Source organism: Octopus bimaculoides, chromosome 23 (genome assembly GCF_046866305.1).
Source record: "Octopus bimaculoides isolate indiv1 chromosome 23, ASM4686630v1, whole genome shotgun sequence".
Taxonomy (NCBI): Eukaryota; Metazoa; Mollusca; class Cephalopoda; order Octopoda; family Octopodidae; genus Octopus; species Octopus bimaculoides.
This window is the reverse complement of record NC_142950.1, coordinates 23,309,662-23,321,159: the sequence shown is the minus strand read 5'-3', so window position 1 is coordinate 23,321,159 and position 11,498 is coordinate 23,309,662. Positions and strand designations below refer to the sequence as shown.

Here is an 11,498-nt window from a genome sequence, read left to right as displayed (position 1 = left end):
GAAACAATTAACCCTAACCCTAACCCTAACTCTAACCCTAACCCTAACACTAGGGTTAGGGTTAGGGTTAGGATTAGGGTTAAAGCAAATTTAAAATGAAAAAAGCAAATAAAACGAAGAATCGTTTGTTTATGTAGTCGGCACTTAATGTATATCGGCTGAGTGGACGTCAGTGATTGGTTGAAATTATCGAAATAAGACAATTTTTTACATGAAATAAATTCGAATACAAAAATATTTTTCTGTTCTATAACACAAAATAGATAAGTATACGAAGTTTGAAAGTCTTTCGGTACCAAAAACACTACGTAAAACATTAATGAAAAATGTGGCCCCCGTTTTAAAAAAGATCCCAAATATAGACATCACTAAGGTGACTAAGGGTGCTAGTTAGCACCAGCATTGCTAGAAATAAGTCAGAACAACTCTTAGCCATTGGAAAGCACTTGTCTAATGACTGGCAAGTGAGACAAGCTCCCTACAGCAAGCAAGACAGAGCCATGTATATCATCATCGTCATCATTTACCATCCATTTTCCAATCTAGCATGGGTTGGATGGTTTGAGAGAGCTAGCTAGGGAGAAGACTGCACTAGATTTCACTGTTTGTTTTATGTGTGTGTGTGTGTGTGTGTGTGTGTGTGTGTGTATATATCATCATCATCGTTTAACGTCCGCTTTCCATGCTAGCATGGGTTGGATGATTTGACTGAGGACTGGTGAACCAGATGGCTACACCAGGCTCCAATCTGATTTGGCAGAGTTTCTACAGCTGGATGCCCTTCCTAACGCCAACCATTCCGAGAGTGTAGTGGGTGCTTTTACGTGTCACCGGCACAAAGGCCAATCAGGTGGTACTGGCAACGGCCACGCTCAATATGGTGTATTTTACGTGCCACCTGCACAGGAGCCAGTCCAGCAGCACTGGCAACAATCTTGCTCGAATGACTTTTCACATGCCACCGGCACAATTGTTATTAATCCAAACAAGTGAAGGAACAGAAGAAATGAAAATGCACAAAGGATATATTAGAATTAATTAGAATTTAATAATATTTTAAAATATAGAAATACACTTGACCGGTTTCACATTAGATTTTCAAAAGTGTATAGTGTTTGGAAAAGCATTGTGAATTATGTCTACTCTGGCCATTGTGATAAAAATAGTTTGTTTTTTAAGTAGGAACGTGACTCAGAATGTTTTCTGTTAACATACAAACCGATTGGTCAACATTCCTGCATTACGCTCATGTGACAGTCACACAAGAAGGTCACATAAAAGTTTTCCTCCACTGAATATGTCATATGACAGTTTAGCAAAGAGATATGAATAAGCGATGTAATAATTGTTTACATAAAAGTGTTACAGATAATTATTATCAAAGAATGTTGTCCATTAGTATTAATTCCATTCTATTGAACATGTTAAAACATATCCCCTTTTTTTGTTAACAAGGCATGGGTAAGTAAGATAACAAGGTGTTGTATTAATAAAATAGATGACAGCTGCTACATGAATTTTGGTTTCCTTACAACTACCTCAAGTAGACATTCTACAATAATTCATAGGAGTATCATGAATGTTCAACAGCAGCTTGTATTAAATAAATGAACTTTCTTTATTAATTCTTGTTTGGTCTGAAGCATTGTCCAAGATAGAGTCAGAAGGTAAGAAATTTGAGAGATTTGGTTTTTGTGCATGTGTCCAGATTTTCACTAAATGGAATTTGTCTTGTTTTGGGATTGCATAGTTGTTGATAATGACTATTTAATCTCATTCTTAAGGTGAGTTTAGTTTCTCCAATGTAGTCTTCCCTGCATCCACTGCTGTTTAGTATCTATTGGTTTGCAGTTAATGTCGGTTTCTATGTTTGTATCATTCTTAATAATCAAAGTGTCTAAGAAGGATAGTTGGTTGTGGCTAAATTCCATGGTGTAATGAATACTGTTATTGATGTTATTGAGTAGGAATTTGAAATCATTGAGTTCATTTTTGGTTGTAAGTCTACAGAAGAAGGCATTCATCGAAATATCATTTCCAATTTTTCACCAAATGATTTTGAAAGTTGATACCATATTTTGTTATAGCTTTTTCATACATGCCAGGACTAAGTTGGCATATTTTGGGGCAACTTTTGTACTCATCTTAGTCTGTTGCACACACACACACACAACACACACACACATCCGCATATATATACTACACCTAACTTTCTTTCTCTTTCTAACACTATCAAATCTCAATCCAACACTGACTTCTATCCCCCACTCAGCAACACTGTTGCAACTACACTACACTAGCATACACCAGGTGTACTCCCACACACGGATATCAGAAGCACACACGTATATGTAGACACATACACATGTATTCACCCAGATAAACACATACATTCACACATACACATAGATATCTGTATGCACACACCTATACATGCATTCTAAACAGAAACAGGCACATACAGCAGATGCTAACTCAAACGTATTTGCACATGCACACACACAAAACCAATAGATACATAGTTGACACATACAGCAACATTTACACCCAAATGAGTACCTACATATGCTATAATGGAAGTGACAAAGGAGCATATTTGGCATATTTTGCTTTATGAGTTCAATAAAGGCAACAACGCAACGGAAAGTGCGAGGAATATTAATGCAGTATATGGGAATCAGACAATAAGCATAAGCCAGTGTCAACAGGGGTTCCAGAAATTTCAAATCAGAAACTATAGCCTAGAAGATGAGCCTCTTCCTGGAAGATCTGTAGAACTTGACGAGGACATCCTGCAAACCATGGTGGAATAAAATCCCATCATAAATGTTGAGGAACTAGCAGAGAAGCTTGGATTTCATTATTCAATCATTCATTGACACCTGCATGTCATTGGAAAAGTCAGAAAATTGGGTCCATGGGTTCATCACAAACTTTCCGAGTCCAATTGCACGCAGAGAGTGAATGTGTGCTCTTCTTTACTGTCACATCTCACGAATGAACCATTTTCGACAAAATAGTCACTGGTGATGAGAAATGGGTTCTCTATAAAAATATCAATTGCCAAAGATAGTGAGTAGGGAACAGAGAAACACCAGCACCTCAGGCTAAAGAAGGTCTTCACCTATGTAAGGTGTTGTTATCTGTTTGGTGGGATATGGAAGGTTTAGTGTACTTTGAACTTTTAAACCCAAACCAAACGATAACAAAGGAGATCTACTGCGAGCTGTTTGAGCAGTTTAAGTCAGCACTAGAAGGAAAACAACCATCTTTGGTTTCAAGACGAAAGGTGTTCTTACATTAGGATAATGCTCGGCCACACACAGTGAGGATGACATTCCAAAGGCTGGAGCAGTTTGAATGGGAAACGATGCCCTACCCATCATATTTGCCAGACATTGCCTCATCTGATTATCATTTATTCCGCAGGTTTTCAAAATCATTTGGACAGAAAAATATGAATTCTGTAAATGACATCAGAACAGTACTGGAGGAGAATTTTTCATCATGGACAAGTGAATTTTGGAAGAGGGGCCTTGCAAGTCTACCCAATAGATGGAAGAGTGTTATAGAAAATGAAGGAGGGTATATTTTAGATTTAAAAAAACTTTATCTTAATTTTGAAAAATAAAAGTATAAAAAAAAAACATTATTTATGGGATGACCCAATATACATACATATATAGATAGATAGATAGATAGATATATAAATATATTACATCTAACATAATACATATACAGGGGTTGGACAAAATAATGGAAACACCTTAAAATTTCTCACAAATTTATTTTAATATGATGTAGGACTGCCTTTGGCAGTAATTACAGCTTAAATTCTACGAGCTATGGACTCGTACAAAGTTTGAATTGTTTCCAAAGGAATTTTTGTCCATTGCTCAGCTAAAACAGTCTCCAGTTCTTGTAGTGATGATGGTGGAGGATATTGACTCCCTACTTGTTTTTCTAAAATGCACCATAAATGTTCAATAATATTGAGATCTGGGGACTGTGGTGGTCAGATAAGTTGTTCAACTTCACTAGAATGTTCCTCGTGCCATTCAGTAACAACTTTAGTTGTGTGACTTGGTGCATTATCATCTTGAAAGATTACATTTCCCTCCGGAAACAGTTCCGCAACCATAGGATGAATTTGATCAGATAAAATGCTTAAATAGTCTTGACTATTAATTCTGCCATGAAGGGAAACCATTAGGCCAGCGGATTTCCAAGAATACAGCCCTCCAGATCATCACAGATCCTCCTCCATGTTTAACAGTTGGAAGAAAGTGGTCTGGGTCAAATGCTTCTTTTGGCTATCTCCACATGTATACTCAGCCGGTGGTTGGAAATAAGGTAAAGGATGACTCATCCGAGAAAATAACATTCTTCCACTGCTCTAGGGACCAATTCTGTAGGTTTTTACTCCACTCTAAACGCTTTGCAATGTTTGTTTTTGAAAGTAGTGGTTTTCTGATTGCAGCCTTCTTATGAAATCTGGCTTTGTGCAGCTCCCGGCGAACAAGTTTTGTGGAAACTGGGTTCTCGAGGTGGTCATTAAGCTCTTCAGTAATTTTGGGACCTGTACTTTTGTGATCCTTTCTAACAATTTGCATTAGAGTCCAACGGTCCCTAACTGAAAGTTTTAGTTTTCTTCCGAAGTTTTGTTTCGTAGAGGAGGTTTTTCCCTCTTTCTCAAAGGCTGTCATTATTTTTGAGACAGTACTTCTTGATTCACCAAACATTTCGGCTGTTTTCGTTACGCTAGCACCTGCCACACGAGCACCAACAATTTGACCTCTTTGAAAGTCCGATAGATCTGTCATCTTAATGAATTTTAATTACCTTTTCCTGATGACATCTAAAAAGAAACAGCAATTTTAGCAAAATATATTAAGCAACACTAATAATAAAAAAAAAACAACATAAAAATAAACAAGCTTTTGATGGTTTTATAGATATTTCAAAATTATGATGCTATGATGCTAGGTGTTTCCATTATATAGGTGTTTCCCTGTATATATATATATATATATATATATAATTACATGTATAATTTAATACATATATATAAATATATATTTTACGTGTAAAGTACAATATATATATATTTTATACATAACATTTAATACATACATATATATATATATGTAACATATACTATATATATAAAACATGTAACATATATACATACACACATATATTATATGTAACATATAATATATATATGCACACATATATTACATGTAACATAATATATATATACTACGTGTAACAAATATATATATATATATATATTACATGTAACAAACATATATATACGACATGTAATAAATATATATATACTACATGTAATAAATATATATATACTACATGTAACAAATATATATATACTACATGTAACAAATATATATATACTACATGTAACAAATATATATATACTACATGTAACAAATATATATATACTACATGTAACAAATATATATATACTACATGTAACAAATATATATATACTACATGTAACAAATATATATATATATATATATATATGTCAGTGAACAGAATCTGGAATCTGCACTTCAGAAATACTATAGAAAGTATCTTCATAAAAAGTACATGTCTGAATTACCAACAGCGGATATCTTCACTTAGCTGGGTTGTGTTCTCTACACACGACAGGAATATTGGGTACAAATACCCCTCCACAGAGTCTTGATATTCAATACTCAAATAATAATGTTGGGGTGTGCAGATTATACCGAACTAGTAAAGTGCCCCAATTGAAGTACCTAATTCAACTAAATCTTAATCATATATATATATATATATATTACATGTATACACACATATATATATACATACATACACACATATTATATTACAAAGTGCAGACAGTGGAATAATCCATAATACTGTCGTTGAGTAATTCTCCATTCCAATTAATTACAGATGTTCTGATTCATCCCTGAATCTGTGGTGTCCATATAATTTATAATAGATAACAGATAAATGGCATTTAAGTTTGCAACAACTGTTTCGCTGGAAATTTATATAATGCAGTTGTGACAGATTACATCATATAACATAAATTTCAGCTCCTCGGGCATCGCGTAAAGTTAGTCATCCATAACTTTACTGACCAGCTTTTTACCAGTGAAGTTTTAAAGATAGAATTCCAATACAAGAAAACAAGTGGGTGTGTATAAGACCTGTCACTCAATTAGATACTGACTAGAGAGAAAGAGTGGATGAGACACAGAGAGAGTGAATGAGACAGAGAGAGAGTGAATAAGACACACACACAGTGAATGAGAGAGAGAGAGAGAGAATGAGAGATAGAGAATGAGAGAGAGAGAGAGAGAGAGAATGAGAGAGAGAGAGAATGAGAGAGAGAGAGAGAATGAGAGAGAGAGAGAATGAAAGAGAGAGAGAGAGAATGAAAGAGAGAGAGAGAGAATGAGAGAGAGAGAGTGAATAAGACACACAGAGAGTGAATGAGAGAGAGAGAGAGAGAGAGAGAATGAGAGATAGAGAGAGAATGAGAGATAGAGAGAGAATGAGAGATAGAGAGAGAATGAGAGAGAGAGAGAGAATGAGAGAGAGAGAGAGAATGAGAGAGAGAGAGAGAATGAGAGAGAGAATGAGAGAGAGAGAGAGAGAATGCGAGAGAGAGAGAGAGAGAGAATGCGAGAGAGAGAGAGAGAGAATGCGAGAGAGAGTGAATGAGAGATTGAATGAATGAAAGAGGAGTGAATGAATGAATGAATGAGAGAATACAAATTTGATTTATGATCTAATACTAAGAAAACAGAGAGAAGTCAAGGCGACAAACAAGTGTCAGGGCTCACATTAAGTGCTCATCAAAACACAGAGCAAACAATTCTGGTAGTTTCAATAGAGACAAAGCATTCAGTTTAACCTCAAATACTTATACACGAGGAAGATTATAAATAATAAAACAATAATACTAGAATACATACAAATTGGCAATCTTACATACACACTCTCTTTTATACTACTTATACTTGCTGAATTCACACACACACACACACACACACACACACACACATTCGTATCCACATACATATATACATTCACAAATGCAGATAAATATATTAATCTATGCACAGCCCTACATATACATGTATGGTTTAACAGTGCAGTATGGTTTTGTGAGTAGTTTGACAGTGCCGTAATGGTTCTGCGGGTAATGTGGCAGTACATATATGGGTCATGCATATATGTGTATGATCTACATATGTACAGATATCACACACACACACACACACACACACACACACATACATGTTTGTATTGCTATGTCTGATCAAAATATTAAAGAATATGTCGCATATATAATAAGAACTATAATGAAGTAGCATTTCATGAATTTTAGTTTATGTTTTGATTTAAATACAGCTTAATATTAACCAACATATGTTTCCACTACAATGATCAGTAACTGTTGCATTTGCAACTTTGCTATAATACCGATGTAGTTTCTTCAGGGTCTTCACTGTAATATCCTTTCAGATTGAACTGGCTAGAGTTTCATGTTAATTTTTTTATACATATATATATATATATATATATATACTTTATTAAAAAGCAGCAAAAACATCACAAAATCCATTACTCAGAGTTTCACGTTCCCAATCATCAGACAGTTTTGTTTAGAACTCTAAACAAAACTGTCCGACAAACAGAATATTACTCTACCTCTGGTATTCGAGTACTATTTTTTCCACCTTGTTTCGCATTTATGTGATTGCTCTGGTGTATGTATATATATATATATATATATATATATATATATATATATATATATATACATATTCTTTTACTTGTTTACTTGTTACAGTTATTAGACTGTACCCATGCTGGGGCACCGCCTTGAAGAATTTTAGTCGAATGAATTGACCCCAGTACTTAAAATTTTTTTTTTAAAGCCTGGTACTTATTCTATCAATTCTTTTTGCCAAACAACCGCTTATTTACAGGTACGTAAACACACCAACACCAGTTGTCAAGTGGTGGTGGTGGTGGTGGGGACAAACATGCATCTGCTGTAAGGCTTTATTTCCACACACGCCAGCTTAATTTAATTCATCCTCAGTCGAAAGACACCTGTTGTTATGCCTTGTTATTTGTAATTGTGTAACATTCTCGGTTTCTTTTTTTTCATCCTTGTTTTCGTATACATTCGCTGCTTTCTTTCAAGGAATCTAATGCTCTAAGCTTAGTTTTTCCTTGGGGCTGGCCAGATTGGAGCAATCTTGAGTATTAGACTGCACCCATGCTGGGGCGCCACCTTGAAGAATTTTAGTCGAATGAATTGACCCCAGTACTTTAAAAATAACTAGCTGAAATTGCAAAGATAATCTGGATCTTGACTGATGAAAGAAAACTCCGAATGACCTGTCCTTGTTTTCTTTGTATCGTCTATCTGGATGTTTTGTTGTCCCTTTTTTGTATCATCTAACTGTCTGGATGTTTTGCGTTCTTGTCTCATTTTGTATTTTATATATATATATATATATATATATATATATATATATATATATATATATCTATATATAAATATATATATACGGTGGGCTTCTTTCAATTTCTATGTAGCAAAGAGACTGATAGAATAAGTACTAGGCTTACAAAGAATAAGTCCTGGGATCGGTTTGTTCAACTAAAAGGTGGTGCTCCAGCATGGCTGCAGTCAAATGACTGAAACAAATAAAAGAATAAAAGACTTGAAAGCAGTGCTCCAGTATGACCACTGTCCAATGACCAACCCACTAAAAAAGAAAATGCCGTCCTAAAAAAAAATAAAAGCATGCATTGGAAATGTGGTCTTGTTACATTACTCTATGGACAGGGTGGTTATGGCTCAAAACAATTCTTTGAACCAAGCTCTGCTGGATCAGAGCTGATCTGGGTCTAAATAACAACTAAGTATTGAGTAGCTGGTAGGTAAGATCCATTAGTAGGTATAATGTTGTTTCAATCCCAATTTCAAGATGTGAAATATTTTCATAATAAACTGAACAAACAATACAGGAACAGAAATCTCTAGCCTAAATCAGAGCTCCACACTGAAACAGTAAATTGGTTCAGTGCAATGAATTCTTTGGATGGGGGGGTGGAAATGTGCTGTGTACAAGAGAATGAGAGAGGATGGTAAAAAAAAAAAATATGTGTGGAAAATGGAGTAGGAGAGAGGAAGGAACAAAGAGGAGAAAAAAGAAAGCAACAAAGAGAATAAGAGAGAGAGAGAGAGAGAGAGAGAGAGAGAAATAAAAGGGGAAGAAGAGGAAGGCAGGAAGTGTCAGAGACAAAGAAAAGCAGAAAATGAGTTCAAAAGAGAAAAAAAAGTGAAAAGAAAGTGAAAGAGTGAGCGTGTAGCATGGAAGAGAGAGAGAGAGAGAGAGAGAGAGAGAGAAAGAGAGAGAGAGAGATAGAGAAAGAGAAAGAGAGAGAGAGAGAGAGAGAGAAAGAGAGAGAGAGATAGAGAGAAAGAGAGAGATGATATGAAAGAATGAAAGTGTGTGAGAAGATGAAATACAAAACAAAGAGAACTGAATTCATCTGGTAATGTTAACATGCTATTATTAACATCATCAAATATCATCAAACATCTCCATTCTTATTGCAATGATAATAGCCAAGCTGTCCACAGTCCTTTCACATAATGATTTCCCTAGACAATTCCCCCCCCCCTCCAGCCCCCAACTGCCTCCAAACATTTTATTTTACAGTGTTTGGACTTTACAGTAAAGTCTTCTCTTCTTCACTAAAGCAAATTCTGCCTGTTCTAACAACAAACAGCTCTACTACACGAAGCATAATCAATTTTCTCCAAATGAAAGGTATATACACTTTCACGAAAAAAAAATATATAAATTAACAGGACTTGTAAAAAAAGCAAGCTAAAAATAGACTTGAATTTATCACACACACACACACAGAGGAACTAAATATCAATGATACAATGAAAGATTAAGCATCACATACATACATTAAAGAGCATATTCACACACACACACACACAGCCAGTTGCTCACTATCATATATATATATGCACAACATATATATATATAGTTAGCATCACATACACACACTAAGTACCATACAAACACTAATCACACATGCTAGGCATACTCTTTTACTCTTTTACTCTTTTACTTGTTTCAGTCCCTTGACTGTGGCCATGCTGGAGCACCGCCTTTTAATCGAGCAAATCGACCCCAGGACTTATTCTTTAGAAGCCTAGTACTTATTCTATCGATCTCTTTTGCCGAACCGCTAAGTTACGGGGACATAAACACACCAGCATCAGTTGTCAAGCGATGTTGGGGGGACAAACACAGACACACAAACATATACACAAACACACACATACATATATATACATATATACGACGGGCTTCTTTCAGTTTCCGTCTACCAAATCCACTCACAAGGCTTTGGTCGGCCCGAGGCTATAGTAGAAGACACTTGCCCAAGATGCCGCGCAGTGGGACTGAACCCGGGACCATGTGGTTGGTAAGCTAGCTACTTACCACACAGCCACTCCTACGCCTATGCACAATATACATATATTTATACATGTTAAGCATCATATGTACAAATGCACACAGATGCTAAGCTCTACATCAGTGGCTATCAACCAGGGTCCATATAAGATTTAATTGTTAAATCTCATCAACAATAAATTGGTTATATTTCTACAATAAACAAAATATTTTTATTGTTTTTATACAATTCCTAATAACATGTATTCTGTTACTTTAGCAATTAAATCCCTATATCTGATGTCATGATTTGCTATAATATTACCTAGGTGATTGAAAAGACATGACCAGTGAAAACTTCACGTGAAACAGGCACCAACAACAATTTCATCTTTTGATGTGCTTCTTTCTGAGTTTAACCATCAATAAGTATTCAACACACCTTAGCTACTTAGCAGAGATGAAATGGCAGACAGATAGCAAAGAGATGCGAACAGCTGCTCAATAATGAACAAACAACAACAGAAACACTGACACCAACAAATCATATTTTGACTGTTGCTACAATCCCACCAATCCAAGGACAATTATCTCCAAACTCTATCAATGTTTTGTCATTCATAGCAATGACAGGTTTCTTCGTCTACGAAAATGATGAATAATTTGGTTTATCAAAAATCTCAACAGATATCCATGTTGTGCTTCGTAACATACATACACACAGATGCACAAACACGAGGAGCATAGTGTACTATGACTTTCCCAAACAGCATTCCTCAAGCTTCATATTGGAATAATGAGAGTTAAGAGGTGCCTCACTCCCAGTGGTCTTATATATATATATATATATATCAAAAATTTAAATGAGAGATTTGATGCTAATATCCATTATTATTGAAGTTTATTCCTATGTCAACATTTCTGTATAAGGCTATATTTAACTGTCAAATTCAAGTTAAATAGATAAATTACCTTACACACCTTCAGGGTAAA

At 35.2% G+C, this 11,498-nt stretch overlaps 1 protein-coding gene across 29 annotated transcripts in view; it reads right to left on the bottom strand.

The window, feature by feature from the left end:
• Positions 1-11,498, bottom strand: part of LOC106876966 (transmembrane and coiled-coil domains protein 1) — a 307,482-nt gene that overhangs the window by 222,355 nt on the left and 73,629 nt on the right. The window lies entirely within an intron of this gene.